Genomic DNA, 18,343 nt, shown 5'->3' with positions numbered 1-18,343 from the left:
TTTTAAACCAACCATGATAGATTCTTGCACTTATTCTTTGTTTGGCCTTGCAAACCTTTGAAAATATGTTTAAGATGACTCTATATAGATTAGGTCAAACTGTCTGAAGCTAATGATCTAATAGTTAGAATATCCCTACAAATCAAAATTTACTTCTGGAAATATGAACAGTAGCCTCTCCTTACTCCTGACTGCTGCTTTGCAGTCATAGCATTTTTGTAACCATGAAGATATGGAGAAAATAATAGATTTTTCTATAATTTGAATAAAAATCTAATGTAAGTAAATTATATAAATATAGTTTGGCCATGCATACTAGCTGAGGCTTTGCTTGTTCCATCAACTTCAGTCATATTTATCTGTCCAGCTTTTCAGTCAGACAATTTGTATTGCCAAGGCAGAAAATCTCCTTTACAAGTTAGTTTCTCTCCTTATGTTTGTGAAATATAATGGAAGAATTAATGAACTTATTCAAAAGGTAAATGCATCCTGGAGTACTCAATTTCATGAAGAACTATACATAATGGGACTTGTGTAGTAGCAAGCTACATAATCATCTGTTTCTGAACATAATAAGAGCATAAGATAATAAGAGCAAGTGTAGAGTCCTGCACCTGAACAACCGGAAGTATCAGTACAGGCTGGGGGACGACCTGCTGGAGAGAAGCTCTGAGGAGAAGGACCTGGGGGTCCTGGTGGACAACAGGTTGACCATGAGCCAGCACTGTGCACTCGTGGCCAAGAGGGCCAATGGGATCCTGGCGTGCATTAAAAGGAGCATGGCCAGCAGGTCAAGGGAGGTGATCCTCCCCCTCAACTCTGCCCTGGTCAGGCCTCCCCTGGAGTATTGTGTCCAGTTCTGGGCTCCCCGGTACAAAAAAGACAGGGATCTCCTGGAAGGAGTGCAGTGGAGGGCCACAAAGATGATACGAGGCCTGGAGCATCTTCCCTATGAAGAAAGGCTGAGAGACCTGGGTCTGTTCAGCCTGGAGAAGAGAAGAATGAGAGGGGATCTTATCAACGTGTACAAGTATCTGAGGGGTGGGAGACAGAAGGATGTAGCTAACCTCTTCTCAGTGGTTTGTGGGGATAGGACAAGGGGCAATGGCCACAAGATAGAGCACAGGAAGTTCTGCACCAACATGTGAAAGAACTTCTTCACGGTGAGGGTGACGGAGCACTGGAACAGGCTGCCCAGGGACATTGTGGAGTCTCCTTCTCTGGAGATATTCAGGGCCTGTCTGGACACCTACCTGGGCAGCCTGCTCTGAGGAACCTGCTTTGGCAGGGGGGTTGGACCCAATGATCTTTCGAGGTCCCTTCCAACCCCTACAGTTCTGTGATTCCGTGATTCCGTGATTCTGTGAACATACAGAATTCTGATCATACAGAATTGAAAGATTCTACAGAATCATATCCTTTGGAGATAACTTTTTCATTAAAACAACACAGAATGAGAAAACTGACCCAAACTCCCTTGCAGACAACTAAAAGACTTTGACAGATTTGAATCAGATTAGATTAGAAACCACTTATCAAGCCATATAAGACCTCAATTAAAACAAATTTAAATTTACAGAGTGGTAAGATTATATTGGAATGCAAGAATACTTAGTCCTGAAATAGGTAGGTATCATACAATATAAAACGGAGTGTCTGTATATTGAAGAAGAGTCAGCTGAAAATTTTCTTAAGTCATATACAAAATGAATCAGAATATATGGGAGGAATTTATAATTTAGTTCTCTTTTATAACACTGCTTTTCACTAACACCTACACTGCCATGAACGGAGCTTGCATGACCTGCTGAAATTTATAGCAAAAAAAAGAAATTAAATTAATTCTTGCTAATAAGTTCACTTTCTTTTTATTTTTTACTGAGTGATTAATCAACTCCATTTGTTGAGAACTTAATTGCTATTTATTGCCTTTATGCAAATTCAGATTTCCAGAAACTAAAAATAGTGCTTTCCTGCAATAGCAAGCAACTATGATTCTAAAATGTGAATAAAAAGAACCAGTGCTTGTATTTTCATAATCAATTTTAAATTGGTGTAAGGGCAGAAAAATAATTAAGCAATCTGAATAAGGTTTAGAACAGAAAATATAATGGTTAATTTTTTTTTTTTTTTCTATGCTTCCACAAAAAAATATGGATGTTACCAAGTTAAATAAAATGTGGTTGTTGTTTTCCCTGTTAATACCTCACCAAAGACTATAGCAGATGGGATCTGTAAATCCAGCATGGTGCTAGACTTGGACTGACTCTTATACAGGAAAACAATATTCATCAAATCCAGTACAGCTTCCAAAAGAACAAGATAAGATAATTAAAGCTGAGAAAGTTTCTAAACCTTTCTCATTTACACCATGTTCATCATGTGTAGCTGTCAAAGCATTTTACTATAGAAGCTGGTATTGCTCTCCCTGGTTTACAGATGGGGGAAACCAGGGCAAGGTTTTTTGTCCAAGATCATTCATCAGACCCAGGTAGAGGTTGAGCTCCCGGCTCCTGAGCCGTAATTGAGAGAGTTGTCTATCTATTCTCAAATCTGATATCATTTCCCTGCCATGATGCAGAACTCTAAAGGTTAAATACCTTTATAATGATATTTCTGATTTTTTCTCATTCATTCTGATGAGCTCATGACTGCTGCCTGTCCTGGAGAATTTAGTTCTGTTTATCTGACAGAGGTAGTGCAGTAGAACTAAAGGTCTTTGTATTATGCCATAGTTAAACAAAATAAAATCTACTTGAATGACCCATGATGATGAAAAATCTGAGGAACATTGCATATCCATGTGAAAAAGCACTGTGCCTGTCTGCCATTCTCTCCTACCCCTTTCACAGTAGGACTAGAGATCATGTGCATAAATTCCTTATAAGTAAATAGTACGGTGTACAGTTTTCCACAGACATATATTCATTAATTTTAAACTTATTTGCAGACAGCACAACAAAGAGAGAATGTCAGCTGGTATAAGTACGCCTACTTTTAGTAATATGAAAATAATATAACACAAGGCATTTTTGAGCATTTGCAGAGTACAGGATTGTTTGTCTTACCTTCCAAATGTGTGTATCTAAGTCTGATTGACATCCCGAAATCATATTCTCTCTGATAAATCAAGCATCATGTAATTCATCCAAAGAACAGTGTTTGCATGGCAAAGTGATCTTAGATGTTTGGAATGCACAAAGAAGTGTTTTGAAATGCACCTTAGTGTGTGTCTCCCAGTTGTTCTCGGACCATCAATTCTAAAATTGTCTCTGGCTGGTAAAACTGTAAAACTCCGTCAAAAACTGTCAAGCACATGTCCATGCACTTATCTGAGCTGTCACAAGTATACATCTTCCATGCTGTATCAGCATCTCACTGATACAGGTATCTGAATATGCAATTAATCCTATGTTAAATCTCTGTGCCATAGTTGAGCAACACGATTCAGTTAAATCTCTTCCTGGAGCAGTCACTAGAGGGAAGCAAAGACCTACACGTGCCTATTCATGACGTCAATCAATGTCTTTATGGCCTCACTGACAAAATTTGGTCAGTATTCAATGTAAAATTTTGGAAATGTCCTATTTGGTAGAAAACCACCCCTAGGAAAAGAGAGAAAGAGAGAGAGAATAAATTTGTGTGTGACTGAGCTTCAGATGCCACTGTCATTAAAAAAAAATACAGCTGTTTGCATGAATGATATTTTGAGAATTTGAGTCTAGAAAAGAAGCTTAATACAGTGTGGATAAGCAAGATGGGCTTATGCCTTTTCTTCTTTGAAGCACCTCAATATTCAGAAAAATGCACTGTAATGTTTGTAGCATGTTAGCTGTACATTTCATCATTTATGTGTGGCAAAACCTAACATAAAATATAGCTATTTCTTGATGTCTTTTTGTTGTTTCTCCCTTAGTTATAAATGCTTCCATTCCATAGTCTCTTTTCTGTGGTGCTCTGAATTTCATCCTGCATCAACAGCTCTGTGTACACTGAATATACAGATCAAGAGAACATCAAGTCATTAAATGAGTAGTTCTTCATGCTCTCTGTTTCTGCACAGAGAAGGCACAAAATGTATGTGAACTTATGTTTGTCATTCATTTTATCAGGGGTTATATGGAGGTTAGGTTTACAGTACATTTGTATTGCTACTGTATTTAATTGATCCCTGTCCTGATTCCTGAGACTACAACTCAATTACCACTCTCTCATGGAAGCTGAGCTGGTTGAATTCCTTTAAAATAGAAACAGTACAGGCCAACATTACACTTTCTGACATTTGATTAAAGGAATATGTCTGTTATAAATTACATTTGCCATAAAATAGAAAGGCCCAGAAAAAAATATGTATATATTTTTTTTAATTATCAGTTAAAGTTCTAAATATTTTAAAGATATTAAGGACAGTATTTGTACTATGTACCTTTTAATATGAATAGAATAACTTTTGTTAATCTTAAACTATAATGGATGGTTAGACCTTAATAAGAATAATACAAATGTATATCAGGATTTAAACAAGTTTAAATGGATGGTAATAAGCTACCTCCAAGTAGCTCCAAGAAAAGTAATTTCATGAAAAAAACAGTTGTGTTGAATAGCTGCTAAATTATGGCTGAATAGATTTTTAGCAGAAAGCATGGTGTATTTGTGATGGTTTTTTAATGTTACCATCATCTTCTCTGATAATGTTGAGTTAGAGAGATTTCTTGCATAGCTAGTTAACTAAAAGTAATATACATATGCACTCAAGTGCATGTGTTGTGGATAACATCTTGCAATCCATGCTATTATTCTAAGCATTGGATAATATAATTCTAAATTTCACAGGCTATGCTTGTGATTCCCAATGCTACATGTTATCCTAATGATGTAATTTCTAGTGGTTGTCTTCTCCCATCCATCTCCCCATATCTCTCTGGAAGCAGAGCAAAATGTTTATTCATTAAAGAATTATCTTTGCATATATCAAAAACATGAATTAAAATCACATTGTTATCAGTTCATTCTTTAAGATAAAGAGATTCCTCATGTCATGTTTACCAATAGATCAATGGATCTATTGGTAGATCCATTAGATTCCATAGAAGGTCTAGGCCTACACAGCATGCTGGACTGAGACCCTAGAGCCAGAGTCACTCCACAGTTATGGGCACAAATCCAGGAGTTATTTCAGCTCAAATAGCAATAATTAACGGATTGCACACAGTGACATATATAGCAATGCACAACCAGGAAAACAGAATCATTCCTTATAATGATTTGATTGTGGGTTTATCTTGTAAAGAGTACATTGTTTTGACCAAACTTAAAACTAAATCCTTTAGGTTTATACTACATAAGTACAATTTTGACTGCAATATAGGTATATTTGATGCCTTTTTTAAATGTCAGTGAGTACTTTGATATCTGCTTAATTTTCATCTTATTCACAAAAAGAAGCTATGGTTTTGATATCAAAATAGCTTAACATGTAAATACGTCAAATATCAGATAATGCAAAGGAGAAAGTTTTCCTTAAAACCGAAAAGAAAGAGTTTACATGAACAACTTCTGATTACATTGCAGCTCATTCAGGAGTTCTAAAATGAGAGATATAGTCATATAGTCAGCAATATTCAGGAGAAGTTTAATCTCTTTTTGAGTAGATTATACTCAAGAAATTGTAGCATATATAGGACAAATTCAATACTATCTTTCTTTTTTGCAATGCCCATCACTCATTCTTCCCTCCCTTCTCTCCTTTTTTCTTTTAAGTGGGCAGTCAGGCAATATCATTATATTAATTGTGTGTGTACTCACACAGGCACTTTATTGTTTCATGTACACACATAGATTAAAACCTTCAAGGAAAAAAAGCCTATGAAATGTATTTACACCCCCTTTATTCTACTACACAGCAAGGCATGAGAATAATATGCATTTAGCTGATATTAGATTCTACATGCTTTTAATGTTATTTATATTAGACAACAGGTGAAACAATGCACCTTAATGTGAATTACATTATATTTTCTTAATTGTAAATGCAGGAGAAAAACAATGATAAGTTTACCAATAATGTATGCTTATATGTGTATGTATATATCCTTATTTACTTTCCTTGTACATTTGACTGATTGATATGTGATTTATTTTTGTTTTTCATCAGAAGCAGACCATTATCATCTTGTATTTTTTTCAGTTGATTTACATAAGAAAAATCTGATCAGACACAACCTTTTTTCCACAAGTTATTCCATTATATGGAAAAAAAAATCATCTAGGTCAAGGAAATATAGAGATGCCTAATTATCATAGTGAATCAGTATTTTAACCAACATTACAGCACAAGGTCCTCTTAGGAAATCCACAATCCTATAACCTAGCCACTAGAATTTAGACACCTTTCTGTGATCTGGAAAATATCTAGCACACATAAAAGACGATACATCTTTACTTCACTCTTACCTTCCTGCAAAAATATTAATATATCTTCTGTGTCATTTTCTGGAACCACAAATGAGTAGTGTGTAGGTGCAGGATGAAATCCTAGACAAAAAAGGGTCACTATTGCATCACTAAATCTCAGGAGTACAAAGTTGCTGCTTGTTCAGATATTTGTGGGGAAGAACCAGCGAGGACAGAGAGTGAGGTGAGAAGGTATTTTCTATAATACTTTCTGGTTTGTATGGAGTTCCTATATATACTGGGCATGCTATTTTAGAGATACTCTTTCACAACCTCTCTATGTTGCTGCCAGCTCCAACTGCCAGATCCAAATGTCATTTTATGACCTATATAAATATTTTCCATTCTAGCTTGTCTAGACCTATACATTTGCAGTTTATTTTGATTAATGCAAACATTTCTGAGAAAACACACAAAAATAATGGAACACTCAGGTCAGTTTGTTTGTTTGTTTAATTTTCTTTAAGAGGAGACATTTCCAAATGCAAGCTGATACAGTTGTGAAAATGATATCTTGCTGAAAAGAGGATTTCATATATTTGACAATTTTTATTTTTTTTTAACAGTATCATATGGTTTCTCTGCTGTATTTTCTTAGTAATGGGGAGGTTTGAAATTTATGAAGCAGAAAATCTAGTCTGATTCTGCTTGGTGACATAAATAAGGAAGACAAATTTCTCATTATGTATTAATAACAATTGTATTTCAGCACTTTTGATTGCCTCTTAAATCAGTTCCTAAAGACTAGAAGCCCAGAAATAACCTTTCAACTGTCTATTCTTCTTAATTTAAGGGGATAAGGTTTTCAAAAACTTAAAAGCTAGAACTGAATGGTTCACATCATACTCCCTTTTCCCCAGACCAATGATCTGGCACCTTTATTTACTCATGTACTGAAATTAATTTAACAAGACAGATAGCACTCACGCATACAAAGTAGAGCCCATTTAGGTGCAAACATCCTGTTTGCAGGGATTACTTGTGTCAGCAGACAGCACTACATATCAAGAAAACTAATTAACAATAATAATTATCGGAAGCATTATAACAAGACTTTCATGAACTGTGCCTTATAAATATTCAAATATTGTTTTCCTGTACCGTGCACTGAATAATTCCATGTGCTATCAATTTTGGGTTTTGCTTCTTTGTTCTCCCTTAAACCTCATATTTTGGTTTCTTCTTCAATATGCTGTATAGCACATTAATACTGCTCATCATAATTTTTTTCTTACATTTTATGCATTCTTTCCAGAAGGATGTGTAAAAATAATGAAATTTTAGTTTGAGGGATATTTTGCCCTTTACAATAATGTAGTCAGTGAAATATGTGGAAACTCCCAAATTTTTACTTGATAGGTAAAAAAGCAAAGAGTGACATAAAGATATTATTTACTTCCAGGAAAAAAATATAATAAAAAAATATTTTATGTTTACTAAATAATTCAATATTTACTTATTTTGCTCTTGTGTATACAGTTAGTTAACTTAGAAATATATACCTAAAGTTAATTTCAATTTTGTGGTTTTAGTACTTTAGACTATGGGCTTTTTGTTCAATTTTTTCTGCCATTTACATATAAAGTAATATTTAAATACCCAAGTTAATATACTTTGTGTTTTCCGCTTACACTGCAGATGGGTGAAAATGCTAGAATTTTTACAAACTGTGTCAATGACTGTTGTCATATATTTCTTCATCTATGATAAACACAATTACCCCTTATTGCTAATTTTTGGTGGAGAAAAAAAAGCATAACAAACCCCTAATATAGCAAAATGCTATACAGTATGTACTCAACTTAGTTATAAGTAGCTTCGTTATCTTCAGTCTATGTGATCTTAGCTTGATATCTGCACATTAAATGATCATGTCTGTCAAATTATTGGCACTGGTTGTCTCCCATAATTTAAGTTCCTGCTTCGCTGAACTGAAAGTCCCTTTCTTATTTATTTGTTAAAAGAAAACTTCAGTAGGTGGTTAAAAAGGTCACAATATAACCATAGATAAAGTCTAAAAGAAAAAAATGTATATTTAATACCAAGAGTATTCTTGTCTTAAAAAACATATTTCAAGTAAGGATAGAGAACAGGGATACCATGCGAAGTCTTGGGAATCTAAACCAGTATAAGCAGTCCTATATATGGCTATAAAGAAATAGTTTAATTTTGGATGTTGTTATAACTGATCTGCTTTTGAAGGGGAAAAAATAATAATAATAATAATAAAAAAAATCTTACTGTCCATCAGGCTTTATTTACTTGTACACTTCCTTCCTAGGAAGTCTTCAGAAGAACCATATAGAAGCCTTTGAACAAAACATAAATTCATCAACAGATAAAATGGAGAATTTAACACACCAAAAACCCATGCTCAAATAAAGTCACTACAAGTGCAGTAGTTTCTGAAACAGCATCAGAATGGCATTATAGTTTCATATTTTATTTCAGTGACTTCCATTTAACTTTTGATGGGTTTATGAGTAAAAACAAACAACAAGCAGACTATTCTAACTGCTATAAAACCTCAGCCAGAAAACTGAAAGTCAATCTATGTCTTTTTGGCCTAATAGCAATTCTTGTAGCTGGAGTGAACTGCTAATACTGGTGAAGATGTACCAGAGCTGTGTACTATAAATTCACTCCGTCTCCTCAAGTTGTGCATTTCCTCTGATTCATTCTCCTTAGTTTTAGAGGGTTGTGATGCTAAAAGAAGTACCAGTGCTACTAAGATGATGATAGTATCATAGCCCTTATCAGTGTAGTAGCTTGATTCTTTTTTTTTTTTTTTTTTTTTTGTATGTATATATATTTTAAAACATTAATATTGGGGAAGGGGGTGGAAAAGAATTACTACTTTCAAATAGAAATCTGAGACCAAGACAATCATGTTTGGTTTCCAGACTGGTTATAAGTTAAGGAGAGAACAGTTAGATGTTGAACCCAAAGCCTCTGCATCCATGTGAGTTGCCAGGGTCTTTTTAGTAATCTCTAAAAGCTCATTCTAGACTTTTCAGTCTCATAGATGCTTCTGAACTCCTGGCTGACAAGGAGCTAAAATCCAGTTCCTCTTTTGTGTAGAATTTATTTGGGGCAGCAATCACTATTTTTAACTCCCTGATAGTTCCATTTGAAAGGAAATAACAGGTCAGTCATTTGTATATCAGAGGTATCTGTATGTAGAAAACAGTTTCAGGTGTGAATCCCTATAGAAGCCTGAGAAGTAGAATGTTAAACATTTCTTGGTTTTCTCTTGATTGTTTAATGTATGCTTTATTCAAGTCTACTGTGAACATTCCTCAAACACCTAACTCTCCCTGTTCACTGTTCACAACAATTTAGACACCTAACCCTCAGGCTTGTGAATTTTATTCCCAATACCATATAAGCCTCATCACAGTCATGGCTGTCACATTATGTAAGCATCTGGTTTTTCTGTACCTACTTCCCAGTTTCTCTGATCCCAGGACAATTGTGAACCAAATCAGGCCTTTTGCTTGCTAGTCATTTAGTACCTTTTAAAAGTCAGATAGAACTAAAAAATATTTTGATGTTTTTAGTTCACCAAGAAATAATTCTCAAAGTGCTTTTCCTGTTTCACAATTTCTCCTGAGATCTATGTCTCACAAGATTATTAGATTAAGTTTGTCTGGATGTATATCCTCTGAACAAACTAACCAAAAGCTTCAGGGAGGCAATATTCAAGAATATGTGTAAGTCTTTGCACTATTGAATTCTTCCATATTTAGGATTAGAAATTTTTAGATGTTTTGTTAAAAATCCATTTAGAAATTTTACGCAAGATTATTTAAAGCCCTCTAACCTTCCAGATCCTTTCACATGTGTACAGAGAGATGCATATTTTCACAGTATATTTGCTGGTATATATTGTGTTGCTTTCCTGTCCTGTGTGGTTTTGAAAGTAAGGAGGAAAATCCTCACTTTGAGAGGGGAAAAAATTAAGATCAAGATTATGATGATAGTGTTGTTTGGTTTTCTCCTCCTTTTTAAGTTTTTCTTGTGCATAAAAATGGCAACAAGTATATGTGACTAAAGGCAACATTTCAGTGTTGTACTTGTGATGAACTGCCAAATAACACCTACCAAGCAGCATCCTACATTTTGCTATTTCTAGTTTCCTTGATTTTCCTATCCAGTGCTCTGTAACGTTGATCACAATATTTCAAGTCTCATTGCGGATGCCACCAAGCTTTAAAGACACAAGATGCAAGGGGAAAAATAACATTCACAAACTGCCTATGCAGTGTACTGCAGTATAGAGGCAATATATTATCTATGTTACCTTCATCTAGCTGGTTCAGATACTGGTAGCAGGCTAGTTGTGGTAGAAGCAGCTCAGCACTTCATTTCTGTGATCCTGTAAACTGGAACAAATTATTTCAGGAACTGAGGCACAAATCACTGCTCTATCAGAGTAAAAACTAATTGTGTGTCGCCATAGTCATTTCTTAACTATACCTACTTGTGGAATGTATGATTAAGACTGGTATACTTAAGTGCACATTCATATAAATACATTTCATTCAGTATCAAAAACTGACAGATGCTCATGAAGGAGTCGAGATAAACATGTTCAGTATGACTGTTTTTGAATACATATGTGTGTGTGTATACATATAAATGCCCAGACAATATTTTTTTCTTGCTAACTATATATGTATATAAATAAACATAAACATAAAAATATAATAATATATAAATATATAAATGTAATAAATATATAGTGTTGACAGTTGTTATGTGATAAATTTCGGGCCAATCCCAGGATTTTAGGCATTATATAGTATCTGTAGAGGATAAACCTATTTATTTCTACTTGTTATAAAATGTTTCTAAAAATTTATATTCATTTTTTTTTGGTGGAGCATACAGATTTGTTGGTGCCCCCCTTAATTTTTCTGCTGAAAACATTACCTGAAAACTCGTCTTAAACAACTTCTGCTTTTGATACTGTGTTGGGTCTGTCTTTGATTTTAAAGCAATCTGAATTGATTTTAAGAACCAAATTGTATCATGTATAATTTGAGAATATTAAATTACACTCAAGTATGCAAGTTCTCATGAGTAGAGAGTATTTTGGGTTTAAAACACAAGTATTCAGGAAAAAAAAAAGGCTATCATCAGTGGTTCTTCTGTCACTTGTCTGGTATAATCTCCTTCACTCTGTATAGGTACCATGACTTCATCACTTCATATCTCCTATAAAAATGAATACTTAGAATGAGAATTTCACATGACCAAGAAAAAATTCTTGTGTTTCTAGAAAAATGTAAATATTCAACTAATCCCTAATCTAATAAAACACAGCATCAGACTAGATCTGTAGTCTTAGAATAACGTGTATTTTTTTTTTACAATGAAGTTGTTCAAATTGTTTTTCTCCCCATTTAATTCACTGTGGAGTAAAGTACAAGGTTCAAACCTTGCAATATTTTGCCCTTACTTTGGGAAAATTCACTTGTGAACATTTCTTGAATGAGGACTGGGGGACATGTTCTTGATAAAACAAATTCTTTGTGTCTCAGTAGAGTTCTTAAGACACTCCATGCTGTAACGTTGGCACTGAAAGTATTTTGACTAACATGCAAAATAACCTGTACCATTTTTAGCTTTTCATCGACCTGGCTACCATTGCCAGTGGGAAAATTGCTACAGTCTTGCTCTCTGTATAACTTTATGTAATTCCTAAATTAAGGCCTGTGTTTGTTTTCAGGAAGCAAGCATGGATCATCCAGAGGTTTCTTTTTAGCAGAATTGTTTGAAATAATAGCAACTTCAGTCTTCATGAGTACTGAAAAAGCAATTTAATGTTTACATATACGTGCACACACTTCACCTTGTATTAGACATCTGGTATGTGACTGTTTTTGTTTGTTTGTTTGTTTGTTTTTGCTGAGGAGGAAATAGCTTCTTGTCAGAAAGTAAATGGCCCAGGTCAATATTTCAGTGCAAAAGTGGGTCATGGGAACAATGACTAAGGGAACAATGTGACAGAAAATGCTACATCTAGACAATGAAAATGTCTGTCTTTCTTTAGTCCCTGGTCCAGAATATTAGAAGAAATAGAACTGCATAAAATGTTGATATGATTTAAGACCCAGAAATAAGAAATTTATTATGCCATAAGACTTGCCTGTCCTCTAGTTAAAATCAGTAGGAGTGTTGAACAAATGCTTTCCAGGCTGTGGACAGTGACTTCATAGAGAAGTTCAGAAGAAAAAAAGTTTCTTTAACATTGCAGTTTATTTCCATTTTTATATTGTGGACATTAAAAAAAAAAAAAAAATCTCTAAGTGTAACCCTTAGGCAGAATCAGAAATATTAGATTGCAGAGAGAGAAACTTTCAGACAAAAAAGGAAATAAAATAGAAAATATCTTGACTCAGCAGTTCTTATAAACTCATCTGTTTCAGTCTACTGCTAGTACAAAATGTACATTTGTTTTTTCTGGTCAGCAAATCTCCTGCAAGCAATATTTTTTCCTGATATGTCAGTTCATGTTGTGTTTCTTAAATCTTATATGATTTCAAGAAAATAATCTTCTCTGTCTCCTATGAAATATATAGATCTTCTCATCTCTAAATGTATATTTTTGCTTCTCATATTCCAAGAATTTGTATAATTGAATTTCACAGTTTGGTTGAAAGAGTTTACAAAAAAAAATTATAATATTAACATATAACATATTAATTAACATTGTTACAGGTCACTTCTACCCCCTATATGATATAAAAATATATTAAGTCTGGTACAATCATTAGGAAAACAAAACATTTGTGTTACTATATTTTCTATAGATTATATAGATTAATAGACAAAGTGTCGCGCTGGGTGGACGAGGGAAAGGCTGTGGATGTGGTCTACCTTGACTTCAGCAAGGCTTTTGACACCGTCTCCCACAGCATTCTCCTCAAGAAACTGGCTGCTCTTGGCTTGGACTGGCGCACGCTTCGTTGGGTTAGAAACTGGCTGGATAGCCGGGCCCAAAGAGTTGTGGTAAATGGAGTCAAGTCCAGTTGGAGGCCAGTCACTAGTGGCGTCCCCCAGGGCTCGGTGCTGGGGCCGGTCCTCTTTAACATCTTCATCAATGATCTGGACGAGGGCATTGAGTGCACCCTCAGAAAGTTTGCAGATGACACCAAGTTAGGTGCGTGTGTCGATCTGCTCGAGGGTAGGAAGGCTCTGCAGGAGGATCTGGATAGGCTGCACTGATGGGCTGAGGTCAACTGCATGAAGTTTAACAAGGCCAAGTGCCGGGTCCTGCACCTGGGGCGTAATAACCCCAAGCAGAGCTACAGGCTGGGAGATGAGTGGTTGGAGAGCTGCCAGGCGGAGAAGGACCTGGGAGTGATAGTGGACAGTTGGCTGAATATGAGCCAGCAGTGTGCTCAGGTGGCCAAGAAGGCCAACGGCATCCTGGCTTGTATCAGAAATAGTGTGACCAGCAGGGCTAGGGAGGTGATCGTCCCCCTGTACTCGGCTCTGGTGAGGCCGCACCTCGAGTACTGTGTTCAGTTTTGGGCCCCTCGCTACAAGAAGGACATCGAGGTGCTTGAGCGGCTCCAAAGAAGGGCGACGAAGCTGGTGAGGGGCCTGGAGAACAAGTCCTACGAGGAGCGGCTGAAGGAGCTGGGCTTATTCAGCCTGGAGAAGAGGAGGCTCAGGGGTGACCTTATCGCTCTCTACAGATACCTTAAAGGAGGCTGTAGAGAGGTGGGGGTTGGCCTGTTCTCCCACGTGCCTGGTGACAGGACGAGGGGGAATGGGCTAAAGTTGCGCCAGGGGAGTTTTAGGTTAGATGTTAGGAAGAAGAGCTTCTTTACTGAAAGAGTTGTGAGGCATTGGAACAGGCTGCCCAGGGAGGTGGTGGAGTCACCATCCCTGGAAGTCTTCAAAAGACGTTTAGATGTAGAGCTTAGGGATATGGTTTAGTGGGGACTGTTAGTGTTAGGTTAGAGGTTGGACTCGATGATCTTGAGGTCTCTTCCAACCTAGAAATTCTGTGATTCTGTGATTCTGTGATTATAAAACTATGAACATTATTCTGTTTGCTGTTACATTCCAGAAAGGGTCATGTAAAAATATGAGTGAGGACTGTGATTCAGATAACTATATGCAATTTTCTTTCTCTGAGGAAGTCTTGCATTTCTCATTTTCTTTGCTTTTTGAATTTTTTTTTTTTATGTAATATCTTCCTTATATTCCTCTACAGCAAATGATATTTCTTTTTTTTTGTTTTCTTTGAATTTCGTGGTAGATGAAAATGCAAATATTTTGAACTATAGTTGTTTCTGATGTAGTTTAAGCATGCATTAATGTCAACCAGACAGTGCTAAACATCAGTACTCTGGAGCTCAGAATAAATATATACTTTCGGTCATAAAAAAAAATAAAATTAAAGAGTTCTTGAACTTAAATATTTCTGAAGCTGTCGTAAATGCTGTCCATTTTATTATATGAGCAAGGCATATTATTCATATATCAAATTATCAAATTTTCATGTTGATGAACAATATACTCAGTCAGAATGTCAGCTCCTCTAAAATATGCCAATAACTAAAATAAGTACACTGATCCTTATACATGGTCACATCATGCCTTTTTCTTATAGTGGGTAGGTACAAGACACCCCAATAAAAAGACTGGAATAAGAGATGCAGTTCTGATTGATCCCAGGAGTTGAATGTATCCTCCCTGATAGGACTTACAGGATGGCAAACCATCCTGGATCATTATTATTATTATTATTATTATTATTATTTATTGTGCCATAAGAAAACCTAGAGTAAAAATTGGAAAAAAAGAGGCAAAGTACTTCATCAGACAGTCTGCTGGTGGGGAGTTGGATTTGTTATTGAGAGAGAGATTTTCAGGAAGAGAACCAATTGTAGAAATATCACTGTGACTTACAATGTCTTTAAACAGGTAAGTTTAGGACAAAAAGTGCTTGACTACCAACTGAGTGGGGTTAAATAAATATTTTTTTCCATAAATGATAGACTACATAAGGTACCCATAGTTATTTTTTGAGTCGGGGAAGATTCACCATTTATAAATGCAGAAGGTGGATGAAATCAAACAGCTATATAACCATTGCAGTTTTTCTCCTAATAATTGATCTTCCTACCCAAATGCAGGAATATCAATTATGTACCCAGACATTTACTCCCAAAGTAAGAACAGTATTCAGAAAAAAATCAAACAAATTAAAGTACTATTGAAAAACAAAAAAAAAACAAACAAAACAAACAAACAAACAAACAAACAAAAAAAGACTAAAGTAATATTCCCGTAAACACCAGTAAGGGGGGCTTTGGTTTGGTTTAATTGACTTTGTAGAAAGCCTTGGATTTAAGTACATTACGTGCATATGCTGGCAAGCTCAGATAATGTCTCTATGTCGACCATAACATCTCCATTACTATCTGAGTGCACTGAAAATAATTTCCAAACACATAAACGTATGCGTGCATTAAAAGGGGTGTGGCCAGCAGGTCAAGGGAGGTGATCCTCCCTCCCTTTACTCTGCCCTGGTTAGGCCTCCCCTGGAGTACTGTGTCCAGTTCTGCGCTCCTCGGTACAAAAATAAGACAGGGATCTCCTGGAAAGAGTCCAGTGGAGGGCCACAAAGATAATAACGGGGCCTGGAGCATCTTCCCTATGAAGAGAGGCTGAGAGACTTGGGTCTGTTCAGCCTGGAGAAAAGAAGACTGAGAGGGGATCTCATCAATGTTTATAAATACCTGATGTGTGGGAGACAGAGGGATTTGGCCAACCTCTTTTCAGTGGTTTGTGGGGACAGGACAAGGGGTAATGGCCACAAAATGGAACACAGGAAGTTCCGCAAAAAAAAAAAAAAAAAAAAAAAAAAAAAAAAAAAGTCTGAAAGAACTTCTTCATGGTGAGGGTGACAGCGCTGGAACAGGCTGCCTAGAGAGGTTGTGGAGTCTCCTTCTCTGGAGATATTCAAGGCCTGCCTGTACGCCTACCTGGGCAGCCTGCTCTGAGGAACCTGCTTTTGGCAGGGGGGTTAGACCCGATGATCTTTTGAGGTCCCTTCCAACCCCTACAATTCTGTGATTCTGTGATTCTGTATTTTCTATAGCTGTAGGATTCCAGGCAACTGAAGGCAGAATCAAGATTTGTCTGCTTGTATCATAAACTGTAGCATTTCAATTGTTCAGTAACCCTTCGTGTTGTTTCCTTCCCCCAAAAAAATTCTTCTGTGTGTACAAAGTCATATGCAGAACATGACTGACTCTTCATGACCCAAAGACAGTAATTCCAGATATGTTCTTTTCTAGCTGTTGTTGTAAAAGCATACCATTCTGTGGCTATTTCCTCCACCAATGGATGTGCTGGTACTTATGATAATGCCTGTAGCACTGTTTCAGCATCAGTCTGCTACAGACTTACTCAGGCAGTGTTACATTTCCATGTACCAGAATTAATGTATATTACAGATATCTTTCCAACATAATGCAGGAAAAAGTTGCACTGGAAATTTAAAGTACCAATGAAAAGAAACTCTAATCAAAACAGCACATTATTGCAACATTTTTACTCTGTGTCAAGCAGGATTGGACAGGATCTTCTGGGTCACAGTGTACAATGACCAGCTTGGGCAGGCAATCACATCGTAAGATTCTGTTACTAAAGCTCTATCACTAGAGCTGTTAGACTGTGACTTGTCCATGAGCCAATGTAGCCCAGGTTAAACTGCTCCCTTCCCTCATTATTTTCGTGGTAGGTATAACCAGAACTCTAAAAACTCTCTCTGTCTTTGTTTTCCTAGATTTAAGCTCCTTTAGAGTTCTCTTTCAAAATACGTAGTCAGGGAATATAAAATATAGCAACTATTTCTTGGTACCACTTTCAATCTGAATTCATCATTTCTGATCATGAGTGACAAAAGTAGGGCACATAGATGTAATATTTCACATTAATGATGTGGAGTAGGACAAAGAAGTAAATGGTAGTCTATTTGAGTCAAAATTGATTTGGAAAAAGCTGATAAAGTATCTTCTAATGAAATAGAATAAGATATCCTTCTGAAATACAAATGTCAGATTTGACCTTCAATGAGGCTATTTTAAAGTTCCTAGGAAGATAAATATGACTTAAAGCTGTACTGCACAAATCTCATTTCAACATATTGATTTTTTATTTTCATGAACTAAATGCTATGTATTGTCATTTCAAAAGCTGATTTTGTTAAACAAGAAGCACACTGATCACACAAGAACTATTTGCATAAAATATCCTTAGACTTAGTGATCACAAATTGACTGAATAAAATCAAACTAGAGGGAAGAATTATTAATTCTTTTCTTAAAGTTTCTCATGTTGAAATAGAAGATACAAAATATTGTTATCTGTCCCCAAAGATTATTTACCTGGGCAAATTTTAGATTTGAGTGAAAAGTGTTCTCTGAGAGAAAACTTTCTGTGGAAGTGTCCTGGTTTCAGTTAGGACAGTTATTTTTTCCTCCTAGTAGCTGGTAGGGTGCTATGTTTTGGATTGGGATGAGAAGAGTGCTGATAACATGCTGATGTTTTAATTGCTGCAGAGCACTGCTTATACTAAGCCAAGGACTTTTCAGCTTCTCACTCTGTCCTGCCAGCGGGCAGGCTGGGGGTGCAGCAAGAGCTGGGAGGGGACAGACCCAGGACAGCTGACCCAAACTGGCCAAAGGGGTATTCCATACCATCCGACATCATGCTGAACAATATATAGGGGTGGCTAGCCGGGGTGGGGGGGGCCGGCTGCTCGGGGTTGGGCTGGGCATCGGTCAGCGGGTGGTGAGCAATTGCATTGTGCATCACTTGTTTGTACATATTATTATTATTATCATTTTTATTTTCTATC

The 18,343-nt window shown here is 36.2% G+C and overlaps 1 protein-coding gene across 6 annotated transcripts in view; it reads left to right on the top strand.

Moving 5' to 3' along the window:
* ADGRB3 (adhesion G protein-coupled receptor B3) overlaps window positions 1-18,343 on the top strand; it is a 467,103-nt gene that overhangs the window by 293,295 nt on the left and 155,465 nt on the right. The gene's annotated exons all lie outside the window — the stretch shown is intronic.

The sequence above is a fragment of the Oxyura jamaicensis genome, chromosome 3 (assembly GCF_011077185.1).
Source record: "Oxyura jamaicensis isolate SHBP4307 breed ruddy duck chromosome 3, BPBGC_Ojam_1.0, whole genome shotgun sequence".
In the NCBI taxonomy this organism is placed as follows: Eukaryota; Metazoa; Chordata; class Aves; order Anseriformes; family Anatidae; genus Oxyura; species Oxyura jamaicensis.
The sequence above is the reverse complement of the archived record's forward strand: the minus strand, read 5'-3'. Positions and strand labels throughout refer to the sequence as shown.